The sequence below is a fragment of the Lolium perenne genome, chromosome 7 (genome assembly GCF_019359855.2).
Source record: "Lolium perenne isolate Kyuss_39 chromosome 7, Kyuss_2.0, whole genome shotgun sequence".
In the NCBI taxonomy this organism is placed as follows: domain Eukaryota; kingdom Viridiplantae; phylum Streptophyta; class Magnoliopsida; order Poales; family Poaceae; genus Lolium; species Lolium perenne.
Genome location: NC_067250.2, coordinates 329,747,437 through 329,760,435, shown reverse-complemented (window position 1 = coordinate 329,760,435; position 12,999 = coordinate 329,747,437).

Here is a 12,999-nt window from a genome sequence, read left to right as displayed (position 1 = left end):
TGGGAATTCTTACAGCAATAATAGGAATACACCCCCTGGACTTGAAGCCATGCTTAAAGAATTTATTAGTACACAAACCGCTTTTAACAAATCTGTTGAAGAAAAGCTTGGGAAAATTGATATACTTGCTTCTAAAGTTGATAGTCTTGCTGCTGATGTTGATCTTTTGAAATCGAAAGTTATGCCTAATGAAAATAATGATATTAAGTCATTTTCTACAGCAAACGCCATCCAAGTTAGAATTAATGAGAATATAAGATTGATGGCCGAATTGCGTGCTAGGTGGGAAAAAGAAAAAATGCTAAAGAAGATAATATAGCTAAAGTTTGGACTATTACCACCACTAGTAATGCTAATGCTACACATGTTGCTACACCTCCTACTATCAATGGTAAAATAATTGGTGTTGGCAATGTTTCCACTTCTAATGCAAAGCCTGCAAAACTGCCGGAACCTGCTAAAACTGCTAAAACTGCTTGTGATAAAACTGCTGAAATTTTTTCCAACGTTGGGGATAATGATCCCATTGCTTTAGATCATAATGGTTTAGATTTTGATGATTGTCACATCTCTGAAGTTATAAAGTTCTTACAAAAACTTGCTAAAAGTCCTAATGCTAGTGCTATAAATTTGGCCTTTACAAAACATATTACGAATGCTCTCATAAAAGCTAGAGAAGAGAAATTAGAACGCGAAGCTTCTATTCCTAGGAAGTTAGAGGATGGTTGGGAGCCCATCATTAAGATGAAGGTCAATGACTTTGATTGTAATGCTTTATGTGATCTTAGTGCAAGTATTTCCGTTATGCCTAGAAAAATCTATAACATGCTTGACTTGCCACCATTGAAAAATTGTTATTTGGATGTTAATCTTGCTGATAACTCTACAAAGAAACCTTTGGGGAGAGTTGATAATGTTCGTATTACGGTTAACAATAACCTTGTCCCCGTTGATTTTGTTGTCTTGGATATTGAATGCAATGCATCTTGTCCCATTATATTGGGAAGACCTTTTCTTCGAACTGCTGGTGCTATTATTGATATGAAGGAAGGTAATATTAAGTATCAATTTCCTCTCAAGAAAGGTATGGAACACTTCCCTAAAAAGAGAATGAAGTTACCTTTTGATTATATCATTAGAACAAATTATGATGTTTATGCTTCATCTCTTGATAATACTTGATACGCACTTTCTGCGCCTAGCTGAAAAGCGTTAAAGAAAAGCGCTTATGGGAGACAACCCATGATTTTACTACAGTACTTTTGTTTTATATTTGAGTCTTGGAAGTTGTTACTACTGTAGCAAAATCTCCTTATCTTAATTTTGTTGCATTGTTGTGCCAACTAAAGTCTTTGATAGTAAGGTTCATACTAGATTTGGATTACTGCGCAGAAACAGATTTCTTGCTGTCACGAATTTGAGCAGTAGTCTCTATAGGTAACTCAGCAAATTCTGCCAATTTACGTGAGTGATCCTCAGATATGTACGCAACTTTCATTCAATTTGAGCATTGTCATCTGAGCAAGTCTGGTGCACCTAAAAAATTCGTCTTTACGTACTGTTCTGTTTTGACAGTTTCTGCCTTTTATTTCGCATTGCCTGTTTTGCTATGCTTGATGGATTTCTTTATTCCATTAACTTTCAGTAGCTTTGTGCAATGTCCAGAAGTGTTAAGAATAATTATGTCACCTCTGAACATGTGAATTTTGATTATGCACTAACCCTCTAATGAGTTGTTTTGAGTTTGGTGTGGAGCAAGTTTTCAAGGATCAAGAGAGGAGGATGATACAATATGATCAAGGAGAGTGAAAGCTCTAAGCTTGGGGATGCCCCGGTGGTTCATCCCTGCATATTTCAAGAAGACTCAAGCATCTAAGCTTGGGGATGCCCAAGGCATCCCCTTCTTCATCGACAACATTATCAGGTTCCTCTAGTGAAACTATATTTTTATTCCATCACATCTTATGCGCTTTACTTGGAGCGTATGTATGTTTTTATTTTTGTTTTGTTTGAATAAACTGGATCCTAGCATTCTTTGTGTGGGAGAGAGACACGCTTCGCTGTTGCATATGGACAAATGTGTCCTTAGGCTTTACTCATAATGTTCGTGGCGAAGGTTGAACTGCTTCGTTAAATTGTTATATGGTTGGAAACGGGAAATGCTACATGTGGTAATTGGTATAATATCTTGAATAATGTGATACTTGGCAATTGTTGTGCTCATGTTTAAGCTCTTGCATCATATACTTTGCACCTATTAATTAAGAAATACATAGAGCTTGCTAAAATTTGGTTTGCATGATTGGTCTCTCTAAGGTCTAGATATTTTCTAGTAAGGGTCGAACAACAAGGAAGACGGTGTAGAGTCTTATAATGCTTACAATATGTCTTTTATGTGAGTTTTGTTGTACCGGTTCATACTTGTGTTTGTTTCAAATAACCTTGCTAGCCTAAGCCTTGTATTGAGAGGGAATACTTCTCATGCATCCAAAATCCTTGAGCCAAACACTATGCCACTTGTGTCCACCATACCTACCTACTACATGGTATTTCTCCGCCATTCCAAAGTAATTGCTTGAGTGCTACCTTTAAAATTTCTATTCTTTGCCTTTGCAATATATAGCTCATGGGACAAATAGCCTAAAAACTATTGTGGTATTGAATATGTACTTATGCATCTTATCTCTTATAAGTTGCTTGTTGAGCGATAAGCATGTTCCTGGGGACGCCATCAACTACCCTTTGTTGAATATCATGTGAGTTTCTATGCATGTTCATCTTGTCTGAAGTAAGGGTGATTTATCATGAGTTGAATGGTTTGAGTATGCATATTGTTAGAGGAGAGCATTGGGCCGCTAACTAAAGCCATGATCCATGGTGGAAGTTTCAGTTTTGGACAACTATCCTCAATCTCTTATGAGAATATTATTTGTTGCTGAATGCTTATGCATTAAAGAGGAGTCCATTATCTGTTGTCTATGTTGTCCCGGTATGGATGTCTAAGTTGAGAATAATCAAAACCGAGAAATCCAATGCGAGCTTTCTCCTTAGACCTTTGTACAGGCGGCATAGAGGTCTTTGCGACACTTGGTTAAAACATATGTATTGCGATGATAATCCATGTTAATCCGAGCTAATTAGGACAAGGTGCGGGCACTATTGGTAATCTATGCATGAGGCTTGCAACTAGTAGGATATAATTTACATAATGCATATGCTTTATTACTACCGTTGACAAAATTGTTTCTTGTTTTTAAAATAAAAGCTCTAGCACAAATATAGCAATCGATGCTTCCCTGTGCAAAGGGCCTTTCTTCTACTTTTATGTTGAGTCAGTTTACCCACTTCTCTCCATCTTAAGAAGCAAACACTTGTGTTAACTGTGCATTGATTCTTACATACTTGCTTATTGCACTTATTATATTACTTTATGTTGACAATATCCATGAGATATACATGTTACAAGTTGAAAGCAACCGCTGAAACTTAATCTTCCTTTGTGTTGCTTCAATACCTTTACTTTGAATTTATTGCTTTATGAGTTAACTCTTATGCAAGACTTATTGATGCTTGTCTTGAAAGTACTATTCATGAAAAGTCTTTGCTATATGATTCAGTTGTTTACTCATTGTCTTTACCATTGCTTCGAATCGCTGCATTCATTACATGTGGTTACAATAGTATTGATCAAGATTATGATGGCATGTCACTTCAGAAATTATCTTTGTTATCGTTTACCTACTCGGGACGAGTAGGAACTAAGCTTGGGGATGCTGATACGTCTCCAACGTATCGATAATTTCTTATGTTCCATGCTACTTTTATGATGATACTCACATGTTTTATACATACTTTATGTCAAATTATACATTTTCCGGTACTAACCTATTAACGAGATGCCGAAGAGCCAGTTGCTGTTTTCTGCTGTTTTTGGTTTCAGAGAATCTTAGTAAGGAAATATTCTCGGAATTGGACGAAATCAACGCCCAGGATCTTATTTTTCCACGAAGCTTCCAGAAGTCCGAAAGGGAAACGAAGTGGGGCGACGAGGCGACGCCACACTAGGGTGGCGCGGCCCAGATGCTGGCCGCACGGCCCTAGCGTGTGGGCCCCTCGTGGTGCCCCCTGACCTACCCTTCCGCCTACATAAGCCTTCGTCGAGAATATTTCCAGTACCGAGAGCCACGATACGGAAAACCTTCCAGAGACGCCGCCGCCGCCAATCCCATCTCGGGGGATTCAGGAGATCGCCTCCGGCACCCTGCCGGAGAGGGGAATCATCTCCCGGAGGACTCTTCACCGTCATGGTCGCCTCCGGAGTGATGTGTGAGTAGTTCACCCCTGGACTATGGATCCATAGCAGTAGCTAGATGGTCGTCTTCTCCTAATTGTGCTATCATTGTTAGATCTTGTGAGCTGCCTAACATGATCAAGATCATCTATTTGTAATGCTACATGTTGCGTTTGTTGGGATCCGATGAATAGTGAATGCTATGTTATGTTGATTATCAATCTATTATCTATGTGTTGTTTATGATCTTGCATGCTCTCTGTTGCTAGTAGAGGCTCTGGCCAAGTTGATACTTGTAACTCCAAGAGGGAGTATTTATGCTCGATAGTGGGTTCATGCCTCCATTAAATGCAGGACAAGTGATGAAAGTTCTAAGGTTGTGGATGTGCTGTTGCCACTAGGGATAAAACATCAATGCTATGTCTAAGGATGTATTTGTTGATTACATTACGCACCATACTTAATGCAATTGTCTGTTGTTTGCAACTTAATACTGGAGGGGGTTCGGATGATAACCTGAATGTGGACTTTTTAGGCATAGATGCATGCTGGATAGCGGTCTATGTACTTTCTCGTAATGCCCAATTGAATCTCACAATACTCATCATAACATGTATGTGCATGGTCATGCCCTCTTTATTTGTCAATTGCCCAACTGTAATTTGTTCACCCAACATGCTATTTATCTTATGGGAGAGACACCACTAGTGAACTGTGGACCCCGGTCCATTCTTTTACATCGAATACAATATACTGCAATACTTGTTCTATTGTTCTCTGCAAACAATCATCATCCACACTATACATCTAATCCTTTGTTACAGCAAGCCGGTGAGATTGGCAACCTCACTATCACGTTGGGGCAAAGTAATTTGGTTGTGTTGTGCAGGTTCCACGTTGGCGTCGGAATCCCTGGTGTTGCGCCGCACTACACTCCGCCGCCATCAACCTTCAACGTGCTTCTTGGCTCCTACTGGTTCGATAAACCTTGGTTTCTTACTGAGGGAAAACTTGCCGCTGTACGCATCACACCTTCCTCTTGGGGTTCCCAACGGACGCGTGTTGTACGCGTATCAGGCAGTAGAAGGAACGCGAAGCCAGTCTAACTCCCAGAGCCCCGGGGACTCAAGGCTGCGAGGGCCAGCTCCAACCAGGGCCTGTGTACGGCGGTCCCGAACAGCACAAGAATCAGCGTCAAGAATGACGCGACAACCAGAATCAGTAAGCTGACTAGCGGAAAACAGGTTCATCTTAAGACTAGGAACATGAGAAACATCAGGAACAGAGAAAGAGGTAGTAGAAAGGGTGCCTCGATTGGAAACAGGGAGAGAGGTACCATCAGCCGTGATAACACGAACAGGCGAAACAAGAGAGCGAAGAGCAGAAAGAATAGAAGACGCAGAGGTCATATGAAAAGAAGCTCCAGAATCCAGATACCACGGGGATGACGTACTGATCGTGTGGAAGGTGGTGGTCGCGCGGTGCCGTAAGAGCCGGAGCACGAACCAGCAGTACCCGTCGAGGAAGAGCCTGTACCAGCGAGCAGACCACGAAGACCACGGATAATGTCCTGATCAGATAGCGCAATAGCAGAAGATCCTGAAGAACCAGCCTGACGACGAGTAAGATGCGGCGGGCGTAAGCTGGGATCCCTCTGCCAGCAAGTAGAGATAGTGTGGCCAGGCCTGCCACAGTAGGTGCAAGGAGGTGATGTCGAGCCACGAGGCTGTTGGGGCTGACGCTGACCCTGGAACGGAGGAGTAGGAAGTATCGGCTGTGCCGGAGGCCGCAACGAAGCCGGTGACATAGGAGGGCCACGAGCAGACGGCACAGGAGGACCACGAGCAGCAAGAACAGAGGGAACCTCAAGAAGACCAGCACCACGAAGACGAGTCTCCTCAGCACGAAGCTCAGCAAGGACCTCAGAGAGCGGAACACGACCACGGGCAAGCAGCTGGGCCCGGCGCGGCTCAAACTCCTTACGGAGCCGCGACAAGAACTCAAAAACGCGCTGAAACTCCAGATCCGCGCGCACAGTTAGACAGCAGGGACAGGTGGCACACACAGCTGTACGGAGAGAATCAAGCTGGCGCCAAATAGCAGCACTCTGAGTGTAGAACTCATCAATAGTAGAATCACCCTGCTGAAGGGCATGCTCCTGGCGGACCACAGACAGGTAGAGAGCATCCCCAGACGGCTGATAGCACTGTTATCACCAGAATTTGACCGGATCAGAGGTGGGCCGTGATTAAGATGGGCTTGGAGAATATACGCGGAAAATATACATGAATCGGCCTTGTACAAGGAGTTTGGGCTGGTTTGCCCGTGTATCTGTAAATATAGTAGGATACGTGTCGGTTAGGATTAAAAGGTAGAATTTGGCTCGTACACGGTTGGGATTATTCCCACGTTAGAAAGTCTACGGACTATAAATATGTATCTAGGGTTATTGAGAAGGAGGACGATCACGTTCACAACAAACCAATCTAGGCGCATCGCCACCCCTTGTTTCGAGGGTTTCTTCCGGGTAAGCACCATGCTGCCTAGTATCACGTTTATTCGTTGTTCATGCGTTGCTCGTGCTGAAGCCTTGTTGATGGCGAGCAACGTAGTTATCGTAGATGTGTTAGGGTTAGCATTGTTTTACCGTGATATATGCTTTTATCTATGATGTCCCTAGACGTCTAGCTGTCTTTACACCTATCTTAGGTGTAAGGGCAGCACCTTGCTTGATCCTTGTTTAGCAGATCCGATCCGTTATGATTGCTCCTTGTTCTTCAAGGATTAGTTTAACATCTACATAGTTAGGCCTTGCAAACGGGTTGAAGGATCCAGTAGCACGTAGGGTGTAGTTTGCTAGCCCTAGAGAAGATGTTCCGGGAATCAACTTCATGTTGGTTTTTAGGCCTTATCTAGGGCTGGCTTATTATCATCTTGCGTGGCTGCCAGGCTCAATCACGTGTAGGATGTTCCGATTATGTGGTGAAAACCCTAAATCGTCGTAGGTCGTTTTAACTTAATATTGATCAAGCAGGATGACATGCGTACAGCATGCGATCGTTGGGAACCCCAAGTGGAAGGTGTGATGCGTACAGCAGTAAGTTTCCCTCAGTTAGAAACCAAGGTTTATCGAACCAGTAGGAGTCAAGAAGCACGTTGAAGGTTGATGGCGGCGAGATGTAGTGCGGCGCAACACCAGGGATTCCGGCGCCAACGTGGAACTTGCACAACACAAACCAAGTACTTTGCCCCAACGAAACAGCGAGGTTGTCAATCTCACCGGCTTGCTGTAACAAAGGATTAGATGTATAGTGTGGATGATGATTGTTTGCAGAAAACAGTAGAACAAGTATTGCAGTAGATTGTATTTCAGTATAGAGAATTGGACCGGGGTCCACAGTTCACTAGAGGTGTCTCTCCCATAAGATAAACAACATGTTGGGTGAATAAATTACAGTTGGGCAATTGACAAATAGAGAGGGGCATGACCATGCACATACATATTATGATGAGTATAGTGAGATTTAATTGGGCATTACGACAAAGTACATAGACCGCTATCCAGCATGCATCTATGCCTAAAAAGTCCACCTTCAGGTTATCATCCGAACCCCTTCCAGTATTAAGTTGCTAACAACAGACAATTGCATTAAGTATTGCGCGTAATGTAATCAATAACTACATCCTCGGACATAGCATCAATGTTTTACCCCTAGTGGCACATCCATAACCTTAGAGATTTCTGTCACTTCCCCAGATTCACGGAGACATGAACCCACTATCGAGCATAAATACCCCCTCTTGGAGTTACTGGCAAAAACTTGGCCAGAGCCTCTACTAATAACGAAGAGCATGCAAGATCATAAACAACACATAGATATAAATTGATAATCAACATAACAAGTATTCTCTATTCATCGGATCCCAACAAACACAACATATAGAATTACAGATAGATGATCTTGATCATGTTCGGCAGCTCACAAGACCCGACAATTAAGCATAATGAGGAGAAGACAACCATCTAGCTACTGCTATGGACCCATAGTCCAGGGGTAGACTACTCACTCATCACTCCGGAGGCGACCATGGCGGCGTAGAGTCCTCCGGGAGATGATTCCCCTCTCCGGCAGGGTGCCAGAGGCGATCTCCTGAATCCCCCGAGATGGGATTGGCGGCGGCGGCATCTCTGGAAGGTTTTCCGTATCGTGGCTCTCGGTACTGGGGGTTTTGCGACGAAGGCTATTTGTAGGCGGAAGGGTAGGTCAGGGGGCGTCGCGAGGGGCCCAGGAGACAGGTCGGCGCGGCCAAGGGTGGGGCCGCACCGCCTGCCCTCCTGGCCACCTCGTGGCCCCACTTCGTTGACTCTTCGGTCTTCTGGAAGCTTCGTGGCAAAATAGGACCCTGGGCGTTGATTTCGTCCAATTCCGAGAATATTTCCTTACTAGGATTTCTGAAACCAAAAACAGCAGAAAACAGCAACTGGCACTTCGGCATCTTGTTAATAGGTTAGTTCCAGAAAATGCACAAATATGACATAAAGTGTGCATAAAACATGTAGATATCATCAATAATGTGGCATGGAACATAAGAAATTATCGATACGTCGGAGACGTATCAGCATCCCCAAGCTTAGTTCCTGCTCGTCCCGAGCAGGTAAACGATAAACAAAGATAATTTCTGGAGTGACATGCCATCATAACCTTGATCATACTATTGTAAGCATATGTAATGGATGCAGCGATCAAAACAATGTAAATGACATGAGTAAACAAGTGAATCATAAAGCAAAGACTTTTCATGAATAGTACTTCAAGACAAGCATCAATAAGTCTTGCATAAGAGTTAACTCATAAAGCAATAAATCAAAGTAGAGGCATTGAAGCAACACAAAGGAAGATTAAGTTTCAGCGGTTGCTTTCAACTTGTAACATGTATATCTCATGGATAGTTGTCAACATAGAGTAATATAATAAGTGCAATATGCAAGTATGTAGGAATCAATGCACAGTTCACACAAGTGTTTGCTTCTTGAGGTGGAGAGAGATAGGTGAACTGACTCAACAATAAAAGTAAAAGAATGGTCCTTCAAAGAGGAAAGCATCGATTGCTATATTTGTGCTAGAGCTTTGATTTTGAAAACAAGAAACAATTTTGTCAACGGTAGTAATAAAGCATATGTGTTATGTAAGTTATATCTTACAAGTTGCAAGCCTCATGCATAGTATACTAATAGTGCCCGCACCTTGTCCTAATTAGCTTGGATTACCGGGATTATCGCAATGCACATGTTTTAACCAAGTGTCACAAAGGGGTACCTCTATGCCGCCTGTACAAAGGTCTAAGGAGAAAGCTCGCATTGGATTTCTCGCTTTTGATTATTCTCAACTTAGATATCCATATCGGGATAACATAGACAACATATAATGGACTCCTCTTTTATGCATAAGCATGTAGCAACAATTAATTTTCTCATATGAGATTGAGGATATATGTCCAAAACTGAAACGTCCACCATGGATCATGGCTTTAGTTAGCGGCCCAATGTTCTTCTCTAACAATATGCACGCTCTAACCATTAAAGGTGGTAAATCGCCCTTACTTCAGACAAGACGGACATGCATAGCAACTCACATGATATTCAACAAGAGTAGTTGATGGCGTCCCCAGGAACATGGTTATCGCACAACAAGCAACTTAATAAGAAATAAAGTGCATAAGTACATATTCAATACCACAATAGTTTTTAGGCTACTTGTCCCATGAGCTATATATTGCAAAGGTAGAGGATAGAAATTTTAAAGGTAGCACTCAAGCAATTTACTTTGGAATGGCGGAGAAATACCATGTAGTCGGTAGGTATGGTGGACACAAATGGCATAGTGGTTGGCTCAAGTATTTGGATGCATGAGAAGTATTCCCTCTCGATACAAGGTTTAGGCTAGTAAGGCTATTTGAAACAAACACAAAGATGAAGTGGTGCAGCAAAACTCACATAAAAGACATATTGAAAACATTATAAGACTCTACACCGTCTTCCTTATTGTTCAAACTCAATACTAGAAATTATCTAGACTTTAGAGAGACCAAATATGCAAACCAAATTTTAGCAAGATCTATGTATTTCTTCATTAATGGGTGCAAAGTATATGATGCAAGAGCTTAAACATGAGCACAACAATTGCCAAGTATCACATTATCCAAGACATTATAGCAATTACTACATGTATCATTTTCCAATTCCAACCATATAACAATTTAACGAAGAAGAAACTTCGCCATGAATATTATGAGTAAAGCCTAAGGACATACTTGTCCATATGCAACAGCGGAGCGTGTCTCTCTCCCACACAAAGAATGCTAGGATCCATTTTATTCAAACAAAACAAAAACAAAAACAAACCGACGCTCCAAGCAAAGCACATAAGATGTGATGGAATAAAAATATAGTTTCAGGGGAGGAACCTGATAATGTTGTCGATGAAGAAGGGGATGCCTTGGGCATCCCCAAGCTTAGACGCTTGAGTCTTCTTGATATATGCAGGGGTGAACCACCGGGGCATCCCCAAGCTTAGAGCTTTCACTCTCCTTGATCATGTTGTATCATCTCCCTCTCTTGATCCTTGAAAACTTCCTCCACACCAAACTCGAAACAACTCATTAGAGGGTTAGTGCACAATCAAAATATACATGTTCAGAGGTGACATAATCATTCTTAACACTTCTGGACATTGCACAAAGCTACTGAAAGTCAACGAAATCGAAAAATCCATCGAACATAGCAAAATAGGCAATGCGAAATAAAAGGCAGAATCTGTCAAAAACAGAACAGTTCGTATTGACAAATTTTATTGGGGCACCAGACTTGCTCAAATGAAAATGCTCAAATTGAATGAAAGTTGCGTACATATCTGAGGATCACTCACATAAATTGGCATAATTTTCTGAGTTACCTACAGAGAAGTTTGCCCAGATTCGTGACAGCAAAGAAATCTGTTTCTGCGCAGTAATCCAAATCTAGTATGAACCTTACTATCAACGACTTTACTTGGCACAACAAAACACTAAACTAAGATAAGGAGAGGTTGCTACAGTAGTAAACAACTTCCAAGACACAAATATAAAACAAAATTACTGTAGTAAAAAAACATGGGTTGTCTCCCATAAGCGCTTTTCTTTAACGCCTTTCAGCTAGGCGCAGAAAGTGTGTATCAAGTGTTATCAAGAGGTGATGCATCTTCAGAGGGGTGTGGAGTTTTCTCAACCATGCATAGTATATTGGATACATAAGTTTTAGCGGCTCCCTTTTCATTAGTCTTGGGCTTGCTACCCTCATCAAACAAATTTTCAGGAACAAGCCAAGCATAGTTATTTTCTAGTGCATCATTCATTGCTAGGAGCTTACATGGTATTGGTGCTTTGATCTCCCCACCATCATTAATATTATTAGTGTACCTTATTCTCTCCATGTCCATCTTTTCAAGGAGACTAACAAAATTCGTATAAGAACCAAGCATATTATATTTAGCAAAGACCTTTCTAGCCTCTCTTGCTATACCACCAAATTCTCTAAGAAGGGTTTCTAAAACAAAATCTTTCTTTTCCCCTTCTTCCATATCACCAAGTGTAAGAAACATGTGTTGGGTTATAGGATTGAGATTAACAAATTTAGTTTCCAACATGCGAACTAAAGCAGCAGCAGCAATTTCATAAGTAGGAGCAAGGTCTACCAAGTGTCTATCTTCAAAATCTTCAACGGTACTAACATGATTGGAAAATTCTTCTATATTATTTCTCCCAATTATAGACCCGCGTCCTACCGGCATGTTTTTTACGGTAAAATTAAAAGGAAACATAATGAAATAAGTAAAGTAAATGCAAGTAACTAATTTTTTTGTGTTTTTGATATAGCAAACAAGATAGCAAATAAAGTAAAACTAGCAACTAATTTTTTTGTATTTTGATAATATGCAGCAAACAAAGTAGTAAATAAAACTAAGCAAGACAAAAACAAAGTAAAGAGATTGCGATGTGGAGACTCCCCTTGCAGCGTGTCTTGATCTCCCCGGCAACGGCGCCAGAAATTTAGCTTGACACGCGTACAGCACGCGACCGTTGGGAACCCCAAGTGGAAGGTGTGATGCGTACAGCAGTAAGTTTCTCTCAGTTAGAAACCAAGGTTTATCGAACCAGTAGGAGTCAAGAAGCACGTTGAAGGTTGATGGCGGCGAGATGTAGTGCGGCGCAACACCAGGGATTCCGGCGCCAACGTGGAACCTGCACAACACAAACCAAGTACTTTGCCCCAACGAAACAGCGAGGTTATCAATCTCACCGGCTTACTGTAACAAAAGATTAGATGTATAGTGTGGATGATGATTGTTTGCAGAAAACAGTAGAACAAGTATTGCAGTAGATTGTATTTCAGTATAGAGAATTGGACCGGGGTCCACAGTTCACTAGAGGTGTCTCTCCCATAAGATAAACAACATGTTGGGTGAACAAATTACAGTTGGACAATTGACAAATAGAGAGGGCATGACCATGCACATACATATTATGATGAGTATAGTGAGATTTAATTGGGCATTACGACAAAGTACATAGACCGCTATCCAGCATGCATCTATGCCTAAAAAGTCCACCTTCAGGTTATCATCCGAACCCCTTCCAGTATTAAGTTGCTAACAACAGACAATTGCATGAAG